The sequence below is a fragment of the Pyxicephalus adspersus genome, chromosome 1, assembly GCF_032062135.1.
Source record: "Pyxicephalus adspersus chromosome 1, UCB_Pads_2.0, whole genome shotgun sequence".
Taxonomy (NCBI): Eukaryota; Metazoa; Chordata; class Amphibia; order Anura; family Pyxicephalidae; genus Pyxicephalus; species Pyxicephalus adspersus.
In genome coordinates this window covers 33,711,082-33,732,419 of record NC_092858.1, presented here as the reverse complement: position 1 = coordinate 33,732,419, position 21,338 = coordinate 33,711,082, and the positions used below count along the sequence as shown (strand labels likewise).

General features: G+C 39.6%; 1 protein-coding gene across 1 annotated transcript in view; it reads left to right on the top strand.

Moving 5' to 3' along the window:
* MAP3K12 (mitogen-activated protein kinase kinase kinase 12) overlaps positions 1-21,338 on the top strand; it is an 82,675-nt gene that overhangs the window by 14,104 nt on the left and 47,233 nt on the right. The window lies entirely within an intron of this gene.

Genomic DNA, 21,338 nt, shown 5'->3' with positions numbered 1-21,338 from the left:
CTGGATCACTTAAAGTGGAACTAAAGTCCCATGTTGAACTTTTGAAATTCAGAAAGGGACGGGCGATGCCCTCTTTGCAACGCGTCTTACCTGCCTGATCATCCTGGGAATAAGCTGAGCTGCACATGCACAGGTTCAGCTGTGGTTGTTGGGGAAACCCACCATTCCTTGCTTCCCTTGCATGTGCCGGGGATGGTTGGACTCCAATAAGCCTGCCCAGGAGTTACGTCACCCTGACATGGCCAATGAAGAAAGACACAAGATCACTGTTGGGCAGAGGAATAAGGAAAGATGGTGGCAACCTGTGAGGGAGTGTGGACACGTAACCCCTGCTGGGTTTAGTTCCAGTTTAACTCACTTTCTCCCAAGCAGTGTGTGCTCACCTTTGCTTACTCCTGTACCACTCTCCACCAACATCCAGGATCAAGACAAGAAAGCCCTGTGTGAAGCAACAAACACACATTAGATCATTGTTGCTTGTTTGTTGATTATTTCTGTGAATAACAGTTGAGATATTCTTGGGCAAAAATCTAGCATGTGTACAACGGTCCCTGAATGCCATTCATCAATATGTCCATAGAGCGTGGACAACTGCTGTACTTTCTTTTAAAGCACAGGCAGTGGAGTGCCACTCACTTGTTATCCCCCCTCCCTTCTCCAAAGAATAGAACAGTGATATGTGTACAGTGCTCATTCCTTCTTCTGTCACTGGAAATGATCATAAAAGATCGTTTCCACCAACAGAATCTGTACAGGGCTTTGGTTTCACACATATTATTAAAGTTTGCATAAGACTATAAACTCTTTTACAGAGAATCAGATATTTTATTTGTGCCTAAATGTCAACAGGGAGATTGTTGAACCTGAATTCCTAAATCTAGTTTTTGCAGGATATTACTCTGGCTTTTGGAAGCAATACTCCTGGTGCCAGAAAAGGAGAATGGAGACTCTTGGGATACATAGCCAGAAATGTTAATGTGGAAGGTTTGCCAGTTTTTCTTTTACCTAGACTGAATCTTTCATGTACCAGACAGAAGTAATTAGTACTGGAGATTGGGTTGGTGTCCTGGTGTTTGCAACTACCAGAGTACTTTCAGCAAAGCTGAAGATTGGCTCCTTGCAACAGCTGCAAGAGAACGTTGCACAAAGATGAAAATGGAAACAGGAAAATCTAGTAGAATAGGATCAATGGACACATTTTTCTGAGCATGACATGGAAATCGTGCCGATATGTAAGCCCTTTTTAACATGGGGAAACCTTTGCGCTAGCTTTTAGGTCTTCAGGGAACCCCAACTATAGATTTTTTATTAAAAAAAAGCCTTTCATTCACACGAAAACCTAATACAGTCAGGGTACATTCACCCAAGGCACTGTTACGCAGCACATAAACACAACATTGCAAACCCCCCCCCCAACATACACGACAATAAATAAGTTTTCCTCTGACGCCTGACGTGTGGTGCAAGACCAAGACCCATATCTCACATCCTGCATTTCGCTACCATACCCCAACAGATTGTATACAACAACATTATAATTACTATATCCACAGATCATTGGTGTGGTGGTCAGTAGGAAGAATACTTCATACATTGTTAGCCAGTGGGATGAATGTCACCCTTACAGATAGAATTGTTGTACAGCACATCACTGGTTGGTTCGAGACATTGCTGGGCTAAGAAGAAAGTGAGCAAATGTGTTCTGATTACTACTGCTCGCCTTCTTCTAGAAGGACACCAGTAGCATCTATTTTGCTCCTTCTTGTACCATAATTGTCTTGCTCCATTCACTGGTAGTCAGCTTGAGCTAATGTGTTTATGTAGTGTTATGATTTTCTGTCCTGAGACCTTTTGGATCATGAATATACATCCAGCAGCCCTCTGTGACCAGCTTTAATCAACAGGTCCAATGCAGTAGTGTCCCTCACATATTAGTTATCAAAAGACTTAGCAGTGAGGTTAAAATGAGCTCTGACGTTATCCTTTCACTGCTTAGGCTCTGTTGACCCATTTTTTCTAAAACCCATATAATTATCTCAAAACCAGACACTACATCACAAAATCTGACTACTGGGATAAAATCCAGACAGGAGGATTACAATCCAGACACATCTGCTTTAACACATGGAAACTGGTCTACATTCTATGTACCTCAGAAAGATAAAATATCTGCCGATGTGTCCTATTAAGCTGGCTGTAGACCTTATTAGCAGTCACATACATACATACATGATCGGGATGTCCTATAAAGTCTTTTTGGTAGTTTTTCATATAGTCACATGAAAATACATGTATGGGGCAACAAATGAAAGCCAAGCACAGACAGTTTTGATGCTTACTAAACCATAACTATTGGGCAAGGTATTCTAACTCGATTACTTTTCCCTCGGACACTTGTTTAAGGGTATGGTGTGCTGTCCAAATGGTGCCAGAATTGGGAAAGGCTTGAGCTCTCCAAGGAGAGAGACAATGCAAATTGTGTTAAAAGTAAGAGGGTCTTCATACTGGCCAGGCTAGGGGGCGGCAATCATTTACAACATGTCAGAGCTGTGGAGCTGGATTAAATAGCCTGACGGGCTGCATTTAGTCCACAACCAAAGTTTGGGGACCATGGCTCTGTGCCTTAGATCAGTGGTGATGTCATAATGCCAGAACCTGCGCACTCTCCCGTCGCAGGTCCCACCGTCCTGAGCCTACAATCCATACGGGGGACATGGTGTGCAGCTCTGGCTAGTGTGCACCCCCCAGTAGGGTCCTGACCCCTCTGGGTTGTTCACACCGGCCAGAGCCACAGACCACCAAATTTTTCTCGCGGACCACCAGTTGGCCACCGCTGCCTTAGATGAAGTGGTGCCTGGAAGAATGGGGAGAAGTCTTGCCATGGTTCCCTGTAGCATGTTACACATTAGAGCTATAGAGGTGCTTATGAGCTCTGCACTCCCCATCACTACAGTATCTAAAGTCTGACAGGCGGCAGGCACAGAAACTAGGCCATGGGACCTGGGCCACCCAAGAAAAGATTCAGGGCATGTGCCCTGGGTGCCAAACAATGGCAATAGCTATGGATGTCCCATAACCAATTAAAAATTGTGCAACCCCCCCCCCAGCACACACAAAAAAATAACAAGTCAGGAAACTTTTATCTAACGTATGTGAGCACCCTAAGTTAATAAGGGGATGTGCGATAATTTCCCATACCAGGAATGTGCAGTGAATATAGAGAAACATTTCTAAATATACTAAGAAAAGTGTACTGTTCTGTACAGTGGTTGGTTTGTCTGTTTACACAGCTTCAGGTACTGCGGTACTGCATTAATTACCTAATAGAGAACTGATCTTTGCATCCTTTAGTTGAATGCTCCATCAGCACTATAGGTTAGGTGGAGGGGAATGTCTGATAAGAGTTACGGCTTACAATCCATCTATACAGACAGGCCAGCAACAAGCACAGCAATACTATTGGACAAAAAAAAGTGTTGTGGGGCAGATTTCAAAAACTGTAATATCAACGAGTGAACATTTATAGGGTGCCAGAGCAGCACATGTGCAATACAGGCTTATACTCAATGTTAGTAAACCAGTAACAGTGTACAGAAGAAATATGCAGTTTGTAAACTTGGGGTCATTTCACAACTTCACCTAAAGGACAATGAAAGTTATTTAGGCAAACCATTGCAAATTTTTAGCTTATAAAAAGTGTAGCATTTATATCTCTAATTTAAAAAGTGTGCTAGGTTGATTACAATATTGATTTTTATAACAAAAGTGAAGTTGTCTTTTACAGTGACTCTGAAGCTCAAAAAATGTGCCAGTTAAAGATGCAAACAATTATTGATACTTACCTCTCCAACTACCTGTGCTGCCAAATACTGCTTTATGAAGGATTATCTAATATCTCACGTGTCAAGGTACTGTGTCTCCTGCTTCATTCAATGGTTTCTCCCGCCAACCTTAACAATACATAACACTACATAGTGATGTTGGGGTAGGTGGGAGGAACCAACGAGTGGAGTGGGGGCACAGGGGAATAACACTTCCAAATCTTTAGAAATTTTTATTAAAAATAAGTTTTTGTTGATAAAAACAATATATAATCATGAATTAAAAATCATAAAATTACTATAAAATTAATTTTATTGCAAAGGCAGCCTTAGCGATCCCAACAATATCAGATGGCTTCAGCTTTTCTTTACTACTGAAAGTCTCCATGTTTTGTTAAAGGGTTTGTCTCTTTACTATTTACCCACAGTCAGCTTAGCATGTTTTACACACTGATAATCAAATGTCCTTAATGCTTTGCATATTAATAATAAAGTATAAAAATCAATGCAAAATGCAAAATCAATACATTTTCCACTTTAAAAAAATATGGTAAGACATTAGCCTAGGTGAAAACAAAATCACGATTCATCCAACTGGATTTTGAAAACTTAGAGATTCCCAAACCTTGTGAAAAATGCTTCAGCACTTCGAACTTCTTTGCTCCTAGAATCATGCTAGAGGGACCATGACATCACCTTCTCCAGTATAGAATATAGGTGTAAAGTAAATAGTTTTCCTAAAGAAGTAATTGTGGTGATTTGACATGAAGATGGTCGACTACTGAATAAGAATATTTTGTGTTTTAGTGCTTTAAAAGCCAGTACACCCAAAACTGAAATGTCAACTACAGTTTCTCAGAAACACTGAGTGACATATGATTATTGGTGATGAGGTTACAGTTTGCAGAGTTGGTTGAGAATTCTAGGGACTGCAGCTCACACAATTTGGGAACTTCTGAGGACATTTACAAAGCACAAAAGTTTAACAAACTTCAAAAATAATTTGCAGAATTATTCGCAAAAAGAATCTCTGTGCACTCACCCAGCATTTATCTGCAATTGAGTTTCAGGCTTAGTTTCCTCACTCATTTTCTTGACAGTATAGGGACCCCACACTGACTGATGTTAGAGAATCTTGGATATTTGGTCTTAGGGGTGTTAGGTGAAAGAATAGGGGCCTTCCAGTTGCTTTTTCGAATTGACATTTTTCTTCTTAGGATGGGGGCATGGGTGAGAATTTTTGCTAGGGTACTATCCAAACTTTTGCTGGTGGACCTACTGATTTCTTAATATGCCACTGCTTTGTATTTAACAGTTTTTTTGCACAAGCTGATACTTTAAATATGGCTACAAATATTTAGTAATACCCTCAACATTAAAATATCATTCATCCTAAATATTAGCTAATAAATGTAGAAGAACTCAGACTACACAGGGCTGTATGAGCTGCTTAGTGCTGGAAACCAGGAATAAGTGAGGGACTGTCCCTGGAAATGAAGAGGAGCAGGTGACTATGAAACCTTTACTGTAATCTGGTAACCTGTTATTTGCTAGGTAGAGAAACATTATTGCAGCATGCTTTAGGAAAAGAGAAGATTGCGCTGCAGTACTTGAATGTCAAATGAAAAAATTATATTCCGGAGACAAGAACAAGGGCTGGGCATCAAACAATGAAGAAGTTTTTTATTTGCTTTTAGTGCCTGACAGAAGAGATGTCACTCTGCCTCCCAACATCTCCCAGCAACACCTGTGCCAAGATTACGATTTGCCAATCAGCACTTAGTACCACCATGTGCCCACCAATCCAGCTGTGGCAGACGTAACTGTTTAACACTTTAGTATGCACTGATTGGTGGTAGTGGGCAGGAGCTAGAAGCTGATTGGCTGCTGTTTGTATATGGGGGGAAATTTGCAAGGTTTCTGTGTGGGAACTGAAAACCCAAATACAGAGGAACATTGGGCATGCAGTGTTAACCCCTTCATACAGTGCTGAGAAGAAAACTGAACCTGCACTGCTGTTTTAGAACTGAATGTACAAAGTCAGATAGAAATGAAACTCAGGACAAGCCCCAGACTTAGAAAGACATTTCTAAACAAGTGCTGACGCCTAAAATATATGGGTCCCAATATATTGCATACATGTATTTATTATTTCTGATTTTTTTTCCAATGAAAAAGGACTTGGAATTCTGGTTGTCCAGTTGAATTGTATATGATCATATATTGATGCATGTGTATTTTAAACTAATATTTACATGTTCATGTGGAAACCCCAAAATTGGTCACTTACAATTAGTCAGCTGCTGTTTTTTTCATTTCTGTGTACTAGACCTTAGTAATGTCAGAGGCTTTCTGTAGAAGATCCTGTAATGTAGTAAATACAATTCACCATTTTGCCCCCAACCTGGACAGTGAGAAGCAGCATATACTTCTGCTCACACTACTCTCTTCTCCTGTCAGCATGCTCCTTGCACACAATTACACCTAATTACTGCTGTCTCTACAGCTTTCAGTCTAAGCTCTGTTGTACAGGAGATTACAGAAGACTAATATCAGATCAAACTCAGGTACGTCTATATACTGCACTTAACAAATAATGCAATAGCATTTTTTTGCATAACAGTACACATTAACACAATGTAATGAAAGCAAAAGTCTATAGAACAAATCTAAAGAGGACATTCTCAAATTGACAATGTTAAAATCTATAAATTGAATGGAGCTCCCTCTCCTTCACACAGAAAAGGTTACTTTGTATATTTCTGCTTTCCCCTCCCTATACTGCAGGAATTGAAGAGTACACTTGGCTAATCTGAGCATGCATATTCACAGAGACATCGTTCAGCAGCCAATTAGGCCTGCGTGTCCGCTACCTTGTAATATATTTTCTTTAGCTTCATGGTCAATGACAGAAGGAGAATGAAGAGGGGAGCATGTCATTGTCTTTGTTACTGGGTGCTTACACATACCTTGTGTTTATAACTTTATTGTGCAGTACAAACTGATTTGGGTACTTAAAGCGGAACTAAAGTCAAAATAAAAAAAACACACTTGCCTTTAATCCCGCAGATCCATTGGAGGTTTCGTCCATCGGGTCATGTGTTGTCCTGGTATCCATCTCCGGCCCGGCGCAGAGGAAGCACTGACTGCCACCATCTTCTTTACTCTTCTTCCAGGTTCTTCTTCGTAAGTCACCCAATCTTGCACTGTGCAGGAGTGAGATCGGGTGACATAGATTGAGGAAAAAGATTGCCGATCTCACTGTGCATGCGTGAGATTGGCAATTTTTTCTCCCATTAAAGAAAAGGCTGCTTCTGCGCATGCCTGAGGTCAGGTATGTGCAGAAGGAGCAGCCAAGAGCCTCCCGGGATGCATGACGTAGGTATCCCAGGAGGCTTCGCACTCCCAATTAAGTCTTGATTGCTGCAGTGATCAAGACAAAAAGGGGAGGTGCTGCACCCTTTTTTTTTTTTAAGGGTGTTGCACTTAAAAAAAAAATTGAATAAAAGGGTTGTCCACCCTTTTATGTAAAGTAAAAATTTTGAGTAAGTATTCTTCGGTGCTTTGATCACTTGGCATATGTGCCCAAGTAGCATTAACACCGCCATACCCCCTTCTCTCTACATATTCAGAAGTAGTAGGCAAAGCAGCAGGAAGCCAAGGGAAGCTAAGTATAAGCATCTGCCACCATTGGCATAAACATGTTGATTTGCCATTCATTGAAAAGGCATGGGTTTTTTTTGTAAGTGCAAACATATAGCTATCACTGTTTCCAGGTGGAAGTATAATGGTGGGGACACAGCTAGTTGCTCTTATCATTTTTTTTTAATAAAAAAGAGGGCAGGGAATGGAGCAAGGGGTGGAGGGGACCTTATCCAAATTTTTGCTGGGGGCTTATCCAAAGGTTTGTTGGGGGACCCAATTACGCCCCTGCTTTACATTCAACACATTTTTTGATGAAGTCTTATACTTAACAGATATGCCAGTCTGAAAAATAATCATTGCATTTTAATAAGAAAAGAAGAATTTTATCTGTAGACCACCTCTTTTTTGAAAAAACATTGAATATGATATCCTTTTAAACATTCCCTTGTGGAAATCAGTTACTGCCATTAAAACACACAGACCTGGGAGATTCCCACAAGGGAATAATTTAGGGAATATCTGATTCCCTGTTTCATAAATAGAATCCTAAGATGTCTTCCTTAAATGAAAGCTTTGTGTATGTCTCCCTATGAAGCATGATTAGCAACATGGATTTACTTTGTAACTGTGAAGTCCCTTTTCTGAAATATTCCCACTTCCTGCTTCAAGTTACCTTTTTCAATTTCAGGTACATTTTAAATGGCTTCTTATTTTTTCATTTTTATACAATACAAGGCCCTCCTTTAACTTGTCAGTATTGAGTTAAAGAATAATTATTCTATCAATATATGCAATGTGGTAGTGTTGTATTCTGAAGATGATTTTTTGTATTACTTTGCATTCTACTTTTTATGTGTCTGATGATTCTTTCCCATGCCCTAAACAATATGGTGGCAATTTTCATCATCCCTTCTAGCTAATAAGGCCACATCATAAAGCATGATCAGTAATCAACACAACCATTCTCCAATGTGGCTAATACATGTTATGTGTGTGTTAAGTTGGCAAAAAAACTTTTATTCTGCTGTTCAGTAAAGTAAGTGGAAATTACTTCAAGATGGTAGGCTGACTGTCCATCAAGTATTATAATACATCCTGCAGGTCAAATGAAATTACTTTCATGCTAAGAAGTAAAATGAGTAACAAATGTTTGCAAAGTGCAATGACACATACCAACCAGATTCCATATTAGTGGAGTTAGATCAGATAGAGATAATTTAATTTCTGAATATTATAGTATACATTGCTCTGTACTGTGGTATGCAATACAATGGGCCTGATTTTTTAAAGCTCTCCAAGGCCTGAGAGAATACACTTTCATCAGTGAAGCTGGGTGATCCAGCAAAACTGGAATGGATTTCTTAAAAGGCATTAGCTATTTGTTAGCAATGTTTTAAATCCTGGACCAGATCCATTCTAGGTTTGCTGGATCACCCAGGTTTACTGATGAAAGTGTATTTACAGTCTTGGAGAGGTTTAATAAATCAGGCTCAGTGATGGGAAAAAGCAATATATCCAAGGGTAATACAGAATTAATTTATTGACAGGAGGGTGATAAACTCCATGTAGCGTATACTGTCAGAAATGGAGGACAATAGTCACTTTCCGTGGAACTATGGTGCTAAACTTTTGTAGGGGCACAGTGGCATTTTCAGAGACATGGCTGAGTTGGATAAGGACGGGAATGATATTCCCAGCAGTGCTGTGCCATAAATAGGGGAACTGTTACATCTAGGTATAGTATGCTGCTTGGCGAGGAGTAGAGTCATAGGAACATTTCCAGAAAAGCTGTAATCTCAGCCAAAGTGGAGAAAGGCAATTATGGGGGCATAAGGTGGAAAATGGGTGAACATGCTAATTTCGTGGTTCAGCTCTTTAGAGCCTCACAAAGGAGTGTAGAGACATTTTAAGGCCGCACTAATTTTGTGCTGAAAATGTAAAAAACAAGTTTTGCTTATCTTCTACCTTTTTTTTCTTCTTTTACTGGCACACATTTTCTAGTCCACTACATAGTTGGATACCTGCCTGCTAAAAGCTGCTGTGGATTGCAGTATAGTTTTATTGTTAGATGCTGAAAATGCACTAAGAAACTTTATTGTAAATTATTAAGTATGAACAAATGAGTCACTTTTGCCTTTTTCTTAATTAACTGCACCAAAACCAGTATTGTTTTGTACTGATCATTAAATAATCATTTACAAAAATAAAGGGGGAATGCAGTATTGTGCAGCATATCTATGTGAATGGGCCCTAATACAGCTGTCACCAGAGTGATTGTCCCATTGAAAGAATTACCATAACCTTCTGTTACAAATGTATATTTTTGGATTTCACATCACTGTTGATCTCAATACTAAATAGTAAAAAACAAAAATAAAAACATTGCAGGAGTTTATACTCTCCCCATTTTATCCACAACTAAAAAGGCAATTTAATACAATATGATATACATACACCTGGGAAAACTGAGAACAGTAATAAACATCTGGAGCTTCTGTCTAAAAACATCTGTGTGTTTTGGACAAACAACTAACAGTGACAGAGAGTTCAATTTAAGCCATTTAATTATTATTATTACTATGATTAATATTAAACAGGATTTATATAGCACCAACATATTACATAGCACTGAGCCACAAACAACCATATAAATTATAATTGTACTACTCTAAAGGGACTTTTACACCCTCAGTGTAAAACCATGTAGTTTCTTGCTTCCAGGCGCACAGCAAACTTCTGCTGTTTGCTTGGGAGCTGCAAATCACACCGCGGGTAACCAGATTTGCACACATTTATGGCTGCAGTGTAAGCCAAATGCTTTGAAGGGAGCAGATGGGCCCTAAATCTAAAGATTTAAATTCCATGTACTTCCTAAAAAAGATCTTCTCTAATTTGCTTCCTCTTGAACTGCTAATTATACATTTTAAAGTGTTTTGTTATACCTATTTAATAAGTGCAAAAAATAACTACATTCTTCAGTGTTCTTATTCCTGGCCAGTTCAGCTTGGACATGTCATTCATTTGTTGATTGGTTAACCATCAAACAAGTATATACAGTACTGCATTTAGTTGCATGTATTTGTTTGCAAGGATTGATTTAAATTGATCATAATTTCAATCAAATGTTGAAATAATAAATCCTCCCAATGCCTAAAGCAACTTACACACATGCTAGAATATTGTTGCCCGACACAAGTGCATCTCAGGCAATATCATTTTTTGTTTACAGCAGGTCCCCTATGTCAAAGTATGACCAAGTAGGGGGAAGGGGGGACCACTGTAATCTTTTAATAAAAAGAGTGCAATTGGGTGATGCTTGCTTGATTTCACCCCTCTCCATAGAACTGAACAGTGCTGTGTGTACAACACTTATTCCATCTCCTTTCAAAAGAAACAGTCACAAAAAAATGTTTCCATAAATCTGATGATTGTGCAGGGTTTAGGAGCCTAGCTTCTGTGACAGGTTGCTCAGCAGTGACTGCTGTTACTTGCCCCAGACAATGGACATCCTGGGGGGACGTAGTGAATGACTGTGGACACAACTTTTGTTGCATCCACTTCCCTGCGCTACTGTCCCCCTCCAAATTTAGCAAGCAGGTCTGAACCTGCGATGGGAGAGTGGGCAGGTTCTGGCATCATGACGTCACTCCGGGGGAAGTTTTTTCCCCTTGGAGTAACACATGGTTCCCTGCGCATGTGCGGTCCGGGTTCTGTGGATTTAGTGGTCCGTGAGATCCGAAAGGTGGACCACCACTGATATAGAACATTCTGCGTGTATTTGTATTTAACTAAATCAATCTAAGGCTTTCCACAAACTTTGGGTTGAACATTTAAAATTTAACGTTAAGAAAAAGAGTTAATTCAATCAAGCTAACTAGCCTGTGAAGAGTTTAGAGGATGGCAATATAATAATATATACCATCTATGTCTATATACAGAGGGCCCCAAAAATGTATACAGATTCAACATGAAAAATATCTGCATACAAGCTTTATTACTAGAGATTTATAGACATCAAAGGGTAGCCGTATATCATGTTTGATTTGTCATGTGGAATGCTCAGAGTGGTCACCAATAGCATCCAGACACTTATGGTTTTGATGAATACCATAGATCAGAGATTTGCTAGTTCTGCATTTATATATATAACTAGTAAAAACTAGTAAATCTTTGCAACAATGGCAGTGTTAGGCTACATACACACAGGAGATAATTCTCTTCTGACTATCGCTTCAGAGCTGGTATTGGTGAAGAATCTGACGTATGTACAGTGCTCATCCAATGTCATTCGTGGATCCGTCCTGGTGGATCCGTCCTGGTGGATCCATGAACGACTGCAATACAAGTGAAGGGGAGAGAACGCAGCGGGGTGCCGCTGACTCATTCTCCCCCTCCCCTCTAAATAGAGCACAACAGCACTGTATTGTATGTACATCGCTCATTCATGCATCTTTCAGCCCTTTGTCATTGGATCATGAAAGCCTTAGGGTTATCCCCTGGCTTCATGTAAACTTTGAGCCCAGGGTGTTTTTATCTTTGTATATTTGCTATGTTGCACTTTTAATTCACTAAAGAAAAACTCAATTTTTTAGCTTTAGTAATTCCGAAAACATCTGGTATGTTTTCCTTTTTTCCTTGCCATCCTATGAATGATCTTTTACCATCGTATGATAACAATACAATTGCACACGGTGTACATTTTGTGCATTTTCTATACCTGGAAGCATCATTTCACTTGTAGCTGAACAATCTCATGTGTTTTTGGCAAAAATAATGTAAATGACATCTTCACTGTTTATGTAAAATAATTTATTCTAATCTACCATTGTTGTTTTTTTATTTTATCTTTGTGCATATTCAAAGCATAGAGCTGGAATAATACACCAAGGCATCGGCCATCAGTATGATGCAATATAAAAAGCCAGCGTATTGCCTACACAATAGCCCAGACACCTGGCAGGATGTGAGCACAGATAGTAACACACCGTTAAACACACACATAGTACACATCTCGTTCTTGGTGCTGTCAGTGCTATCTTTAGCTCTGACTTCATGCACTGCTGCTAGGATGCATCTCCCTGGTAACGCCGCAGCGTGCTCTATCCCATAATACCCTCATACATTTGCTGTTAGGCAGTCATGTGACCTACAGGAAACAAGCGCAAGAGACAGCGCATCCCACAGGGGATAGTTCTTCCATAAGCCACACGAAAAAATCATTCCTTACTCACACATCACCAGATACACTTAATGCGACAGATGCAATGAAATCTGTATTATATCAAGCTGTCCCACTTCATTATGTGAAGCCGATCCACTAAAATAGAATCATTTAGTACAACACATGTTCATTACTAACAAAGCTATGATATAGAATTTCACCAAATGCATAAACTGAACATTATTTCCATTATTTATCATTTACGTCAGCGGTTCCCAACCTGTGGTCCGCAAGAAAATTTTGGTGGCCCACTGCTATGGCCGGTGCACCCGCCGGTGTGGTCAGGAGAAGGACCCTGCTTGGGGGGTGCACCGGCCTGAGCCAGGGGGGTGCACCGGCCAGACCATGTCTCACGTACGCATCACAGGCTCAGGGAGGTGGGCAGATTGTGAGTCTTGACACAGCCCACTCTCCCATTGCAGGCTCAGACCTGGCTCAGGTTCTGGCATCATAACGCCACTGGGGGGGAAGTTTCTTCCCCTTTGAGTGACACACGACTCCCTACGCATGCGTGTTCCGTAAATTTAGTGGTTCGTGATGTCTAAAAGGTTGGGGACCACTGATTTACGTGATTATTTCACTCGGGCATTTCAGGACCCCAGACGACCCCAACACCACCACCTACCCTACCACCAGTGTCCCTTGTATAACAAAAGAGGCTGCTTCTCCTTTCCTCTCCCACATAAGCAAAGTAGCGGAGTAAAGTATTATAGTATAATGAGTTATAGCCATAGCTACTCAAACACCAGGCAAATATCTAGCATGTTTTCCAGTCTTCTAGATCAATTAGAAATGATAAATATATTTTACTGGTTGAAACTTCGTTTCAAATTAGGCTATGTTTTGCCCAGTTGCCTTCCTCTGGATCATCTATGCATAAATGTGTCTATCTGGATTATACAGGTTTCCAGTATTATTATTTCCCTTGTACTTGGTGGACTGGTTTCTTTTTTCAACCTTACTATGTAAGTATGTAATTGCAATTCAAAGGAATATATGCTTCTTTTGCTTCACAGCCACGACATTCAGCATCAGGGCATGAAGAATGGAGAATCAAATGACTCAATATGGCAGTGCTGGGCTCATTAGTGCTATCATTTGGTGGGGAGTCCATATTCACGTGTAAGCTATGATTCCAGTAACGATTCACTTAGATAAAAATGTTGCTTCTACTTTCAATCGCTGAAGAGAAACAATACAGCAACAAATGCATGACCATTCCCTGCAGATAACTGTACTTGAGTAACCTAATATAGTACTATTGTTGACCTTCTTTTGAAATGGCAATGAACCTGAGCTGGGCAAGTGACTCAAAGTACACTGCCTGGCCAAAAAGTCACTATTTTTTTGGCCTTTAGTTGTGATTTATTATTGTTTTGGTAACCCTATACAAGGTCATAGCTTTTTTTTTCTTTGCCCAAAGCTTCATTAATTGTTTGCCAAGATCTTGTATTGATGATGGAAGAGCAAAAAATCTCTGAGCACATGCCAAATATTCTCAATGGGGCTAAGTTTCGGACTTTCTGGCCAATCCCAAGCATGAAACTGATATCCATGTTTCTTCCAAAACTCGGTGAATCCTGGCATTGTCATCCTTGAATATGCCCATGCCACTGGAAAAGAAAAAAGTGATGGAAAAACTTGGTCATGCTGTATAGTCAGATAAGCTGACAATATTTTTTGGACACATAAAGGTGCTAATCCAGACAGTGTAATTAGATAACAAATCTAAGTGACATTTTGTGACAACTTTACATAAATTGGCTCAGACACAGAGTTATCTGCTTGTACACGGGACCAGCCGTCATTCCTGTCTGATAGTGAATGCGGTGTAATTGTGGCAATTTAAATGGCCACGCTCAGATAAGGAATTTGTAGTAGTAAAAAAACCTAACGTGATAATAAGTGCCTCTGTCTACCTAAACTGCTTATTCCAGCCCCTAGGCCATATGCAATGGCTGGATAATTGCACGCAAAGTTAGAAATCAGGAACATCACTTGGTGTTATGTGCCCATTATTGCCTTGCCTGCAACCCAAAGTAACAGAATCTCACTGAATAATTTTGAATATACATTACTCTGCAGACATAAATTTAAGCATATTTCCATCCTCTGAAATACTTATATAGACCACTGATTCTGAAGGCTCAGAGCTTGATCCCCCCCCAGAACTGAGGTCCTTGATTTTCTGCCCATATAATAGGCAGAATAGGGGTATTATCATCTGCCACTTTCCATGTTTATATAGCGTATTCCTCCTCATCTATAAAATTGATTTCTATTTGTGACAGTTAAAATATTACTGTCTGGATATGTAGAGTTAACTTCTAAGCTGGTATCACGTGGGAAATTTTTAGCTTTTTGTAAGCGAATAAAGTCATGACATTACAAAGCTTGTTTAGATATACAGAAGGAAAAAAAAGGGTTTCCATGACAAATGAACAAATTTATTCATATTCTGTAATGTATTCTGAGCTGCACAACAGAGTTGGTGTAAAAAGACTGGATGAAATAGAGAAATTACTTCTAAAAAAACAATGCACTTTTATAGTCTAGATCCACCACAAAAATATTCATTCAATAATTTTTGTAGGAAATGTCTTCACTTCAAGCAGGACATGTCTATACGTTTCTTCCACATTTCACCATCTTTCACATTTTATTCTACAAAATCTCCTCACATGCACATGTTCTGCAATAGTTTGTTCAACTTTCTACCGGTATAGAAATGCACGGGAGTAAAAAGATCTTACAAATCAGCGGACAGTCAAATTCAACCAGGATCATCATCGTTTAGCTGATCCAGGTCAGTCATCAGTGTCTTCAAGTGACCCTGTGCTTTTCACATTTAGAGGAAAACAACAGGTTCATTTTTATAGAGCCCCTGCATCAGTTAATATTCACCTTCCTCTTGCACTTTTTCAATTTTTTTCTGCAATTGGAAATAAAAAGGTTAACCTTGTCATTTCAAGGATAGGAGAAAAGGTGACACACATCCCTTTCTACCAGGCTGGTGCATGCTTATTGACCATTTATGCACCAAGGGCTGTCGCATGATTAATGTATCAATTTGACATCAGTTTGAGATGCCCCCCGAAATCGTTCACAGTTCATTTTCTTCTGACCTGCATTTGACTTCCCTCAAATGAGTTTTGCATTTTCATCAACCTGTAAGGCAATCCAGTACCTGCTTAAAACAATCCAAAGCTCTTTGTCAAAGCTGCTTATGTCAATTCGCCTTCAAAAAATTCTTTAGAACACAAAACACTACACAAACCTCACCGTCAGTTCACATGTTGCTTAGATACATGGAGCAATTCCTTGTACAACACAAGATAATAGATAAACAAAACATATTAGAAACCAGCCATGTAAACTTTATAATGCTGACAATAAAAAGTTTACCGAAATCACACTGATCTGTTACAACAAATTGACACTCTGTTCTAGACTCATGTGAACACAATGGCATGATTCCATCATAGAATTCTTTCTCTGCATTCTTTATAATGAGAAAGTTAAATAGAGTATGTGCTTTGGTTGGATAAAGAAATCATTTTTAGATAAAGATGTGTAGCTTTATAATCCTAGAAAAATAAACATGTCTGCCTATCTGTTCAGTATTGTTTGACTTTTTTAGTGCCATCTTCATATATAGTTACTATATATAACTATACTATATAGTTTAAGGTTAATTTGTCAAATTGCGTTATGACAGAGCTAAGTCCCAATACTTTTAGAGACAATTATGTAGGCTTTTGTTGGTGATTCAATCTTCAAACTTTACCTGTCACTGTAACTGACCTTCAGTTACTATAGCAAACAATATATGTTCAATACACCAGGGCTAAGCCCTACAGTGAAGCATTGTAACATCCTTTGTAAAAATGAAAAATCAACATGCTTTTTGTTATCATCCCTTTATATAAAAATCTTGGCAAGTGACTCACTGGCCAACTAACAATCTCCCGGGAGCATGTATGCAGATGGTATAGAAATAGCTGCTGTCACTATCCAGGTAAATGCTTGCTGCCTGCTAAAATGCTATTGTTGCTCCTGGAAAGATAAATGCTGATTATATTTACATACGGTGTGCTTGTTCATTCACAGCTCTTCTGTATATAATTGGGTCTGTATTGTCACATATAATTGGGACAAGCGTCACACAGCCATATGCTAATCATGTGCTCCAAGTATAGAAATGTGTGAATCTGGCCTATAGTATAAACATTTATTACATTTAGGAACAAGAGCATTTCTTTACTCTGTTAGGGACAGATAAAGAATAAGCATTATTATTCTTAGTATGAGAGTCAGATTTCCCTTGATAACCTTTTTCCCTACCGTTATTACATACCTTTCATGCTCCCACCTCTATTTACTTGACAAAGCCCCTGGTAGTGCCTGGATTCTATTGCATGGAGGAAAATGTAACCTTCTTCTTCTTCCCAAGATCCAGTTATTGGTACTTGGGTGGGCGATTTCCTGGATCCAAGCACTATCACATGGGGGAAGTTTTTAGACCTTTATGTAGCCTAAAAGGACTGCAATTTACCATTGGAAGTTGAAGATCAATTATATGGGGATGGGCCCTGAATGAAATGTTGATCTGAAATTGAATGTTTAGCTAACCCTCATGTAAAGGGTTTTTTTTGTAATAACACTAGGCTATGGTTATATTATTATATTCAAACATACCACTGCACTTGCTAGTATTTATTGATGGATAGAAGCAAGTACACTAGAATGCCTTTGGGTTGCATTAGGAAAGTTGTGTTTTTTGTCCATTACATAGACTTTGTATGATGAATAGGTAACCTTAAAGCTAAACTCAATGCACATATGATATAAATTTTGTATGCAACCAAAGCCTTTGCAAACTCAAATATTATGTTGTAGCAGTGACATCATCAATATACTGAACATGGCCCATACTATATGTACTTTTCATTCCTCTATGAACTTTTAAAGAAACCTCTGAAACAGCAAAAAAATGGACTGCTACTTAATGTGCATCTTCAGGGACTACTTAAATGTTACTAAAGTTCAGGTTAGGTCAGATATAATCAATCCTCCAAGAAGAAGCTGTATTAATGCAGCCACAACAGCAAAGGAGGGTGACAGGTTTACATCATTAATGGCCGGCTGAACAGAGATTACAAGGCTCTTTATTTAAATAAGCTTTTAAATGTATTCATATGCAAATATGTAGAAGTATCAGCCGCCAATATGTCATTAAAAAGACGATGTCTAAAATGAAGTCAATATAGAAAGAAGCACAATTTTTAAACATATGGCTGACCCCCTGTTGGCAATCCAACAATGGATAAAGCCGGTTCATACTTGCATAAAGATATGTTTGATGTAAAAATCTTATTCCTTCCTTATGCTTTGAAATGGTTAAACAAACATAAAGATGTATGAAAACGCACATCTAATGTCAGTTTCCCTCAATGCAAAAAGTAAACTGCATTTTAGTGCAGTTCTACAACTATGCATGTACATTACCATGTGTTGAAGGGCACTGGACACACTTGCTATTCTTATGTTTTTGGGGTTGCTATAATACATTTTAAGGGGCCTATTGACAGCTAGGAAATGTATCAGAAATTATTGAATCTAGATAGGTTAACCATTGTTTTACATAGTGCTAGTTCACTTTTCTGTGACACAGATTGGCTACAAAAAAAGTGTAGGTCTGTTTTTTATGACTGTGATAGCACACAAAAATTAATAAACACATGTCAATGTGCACCCCAAATTGTTTGGTTTGGGTATTTACAAAAACATTTTAGACTATATACAATCGGCCTTGTGGCAGAAGTTTAGAGAAGACTCATTTCTCTTCCAGTATAGCTGCACCCCTCTGCAAAAAATAATAACACAAAGACATGGTGTTTTAAGTTTAGTGTGGCAAAACAGAGCACAGAATTCCACCCAAAATAAAACCAGGTCTACTCAGCATTGTAATGCAAAGTTATTTGCACCCCAATGCCTATCTACAATGTGCTCCAATGCATCTGCATTAACATTTGCACATATTGCACATCTACAGCACTGCTGCACACTTGGGTAAAAACACAACACAAGGATAAAAATGCTTTATGCGTTGCACTTACAAATGGTGCTTTACCATGTACAAGGGTATGGTTTGAACAGATATTATCCTATATACATTGAACTATCAGCAGGGCAGTTTAGCAGAATAGAGTCCAATAATTGTAGCAGTCAGTAATGCTGGATTAAGTCCCTATAAATTAGACATAGTATGTCTGGTTACAAATCTCTTCTACCAGTTAAGATCAACAACATGCTGTCTAAAACATGTTGCAGTCCCTGGAGGCCAAGAGTTTTATTTTTGTCCAGTCCCTGGTGGTCCAGCCTACAACAAGGAGCACATTTATGAAGGGCCTACGGTATACTACAACACAGCACCTTTAATGGCATTTATAAAAAGTGTATGTGCATTTTTTTAGACTTTAAACAATATCAGGGTCTGACATGTTTATAATATGTAAATCCCAATTAACCCTCAAAGAAACACATCGCAGGTGCATCAAAACACAAGTCTTTTTTTTTAAAGCAGTCACAAAGTTGAAAAGCCTTTTCCCTGCTAGCAGGTGCAGAGTTAGGCCCTTGCTGTCTTTATGGGAATGGTGATCTCATTTCAGAGGTCCAATACACCCCCAAATGACTCAGAAACCAAAGCCCTGTAATCATTAAAGCTTGTGCTGCCCACTGATTGGAGAGACTCTGACTCAGCAGAGGCTGGGTGTTTTTGACCTCTGCAGAGAGATAACTGCTTTCCCATAGTGCAAAGGGATTGGATTTGTACTCCATAGTAATAAATAGTACTGAAATAAAAAAATAACTCCTCTGATGCAGCCTTTATTTATAAAACACCACAATATTATGCAGCGCTGTACAGTAAATAGGGTTTGCAGATGACATGCATACTTTACAAATACAAACAAGATACAAATAGGAAGGGGCATATTTTAGAAATGTTGCACAGATAAGTGGAGGAAGGTGCACAGTCAAATGTGACAAAAAACAGCATTCTTGTAAATAGACCAAATCACTATTTTATCAAAAGAAAGTTGTGATTGGAAGAAAATGATGAGTTCTGTTTTTTCAGAATTTCAGAAACTTGTCAGCCATTCTTGATGAGATGGCAACCAGAAAGCTAAATGTAAATGAATGACAAATGAAACTTCATCCAGGGGGAGATGTGGCAGGGTGGACAGGTGGATTTGTGTGTCATCTGCACAGAGATGGTATTGGAAGCCAAACTAGAATTTTTGACTAGAGTTTTGCCGGAAAAAAGGTTTCAGTTAGAAGAAAACAGGTCCAAGGGCTGACCCCTGAGGAACACCAAAAGGGCGGAGATTGGGAGATGAAAAGTTACCAGTGAACTAGAAAGTAGGGAGGAGTCTATGAAGAGAAAACATCCAACCCCCGCGGAGTCAGAGCTCTCCAATCAGTGGGCTGCATAAGCTTAGATGATTGGGTTAAGAGGAAAGGTAGTGGACAGAGATGATAAGAGAACTTTATTTAAACCAGACGTTCTCAACAAAGGTTCTGTGGACACCCCCCTCCGGACTTAGGAATTTTATCTAAATTAAAACGGCTGAAAGAGTTAAGGGAGGAGTTACAGGGCTGCCATCAGAAAGGGACAAAGGGTACTTCACTACCAGGCCTGGATCAAAAGAAATTTTTATTGCATTGTGACCAGGTCCTTCCATACCGATTGTCCTTTACCTGGCATGTGGCTGCGCGGAGCTGTGTGCCGGCCCCGCCCCTCCTCCTGTGTATGGCTCCATCTCACTCGCTCCTCCCCCTTCTCTACTTGCAGCGGGGATATTTCTTTCAGCCCCGCCCTCTTCCTTCCCCCTCCTTGTACTATGACGTCAGAGGGGTACAGGAACATTTGCTCTGCTCTCCTTCACCTTCAGCGCTTATGTGACTTGCTGATACCAAGCAGGGACCGGAGCGGCTCTCCTCCCCTCCCTCTTGCTGATTGGTTGCCTGGGATAATGGAGGGCCCGGAATGATAACATAGGAGGGAGCGGTGTGTGGAGGGGGGGGGAGGGTGCCACCGGGGGTATTAGCTGGAGGCACGGAGATATACGGTGCAGGAGCCCGGGGTGTATGTGGGCTGCTGTGCTGCAGGAGAAATCACTGCAAAGTACATGTATACAGAGCATGGAGGACAGTGCAGGGGGAACAATATATGGGGGAGCACAGACAGTACACATTACACACGGTGCGGGGACATTCTGGGAGCTGAGTGCAGACTTCAGGACATCTGAAGGTTAGAGAGCCCAGAGACTGAATTCATTCACCCCACCAGTGATCCCTGCAAAAACACTGGGGAGCCAAATATCAGGGATGAATCCACATGTATGGGAAGTGACTAGGGATGAATGTACATACATGAGAATGAAAATCAGTTTACATACATGAGAAGGGATCAGGATGAGCGCACATACATGATGAGGGCCAATACTTCAGACTTGATTATACATACATGAGGAGGAATCAGAGATGAGTTTATATACATGAGAAAGAATTATCACTGCATATACATGAGGGCAGAGAGAGATGATTATACATACATGAGAAGAGATCACAGATGAGTGCACATACAT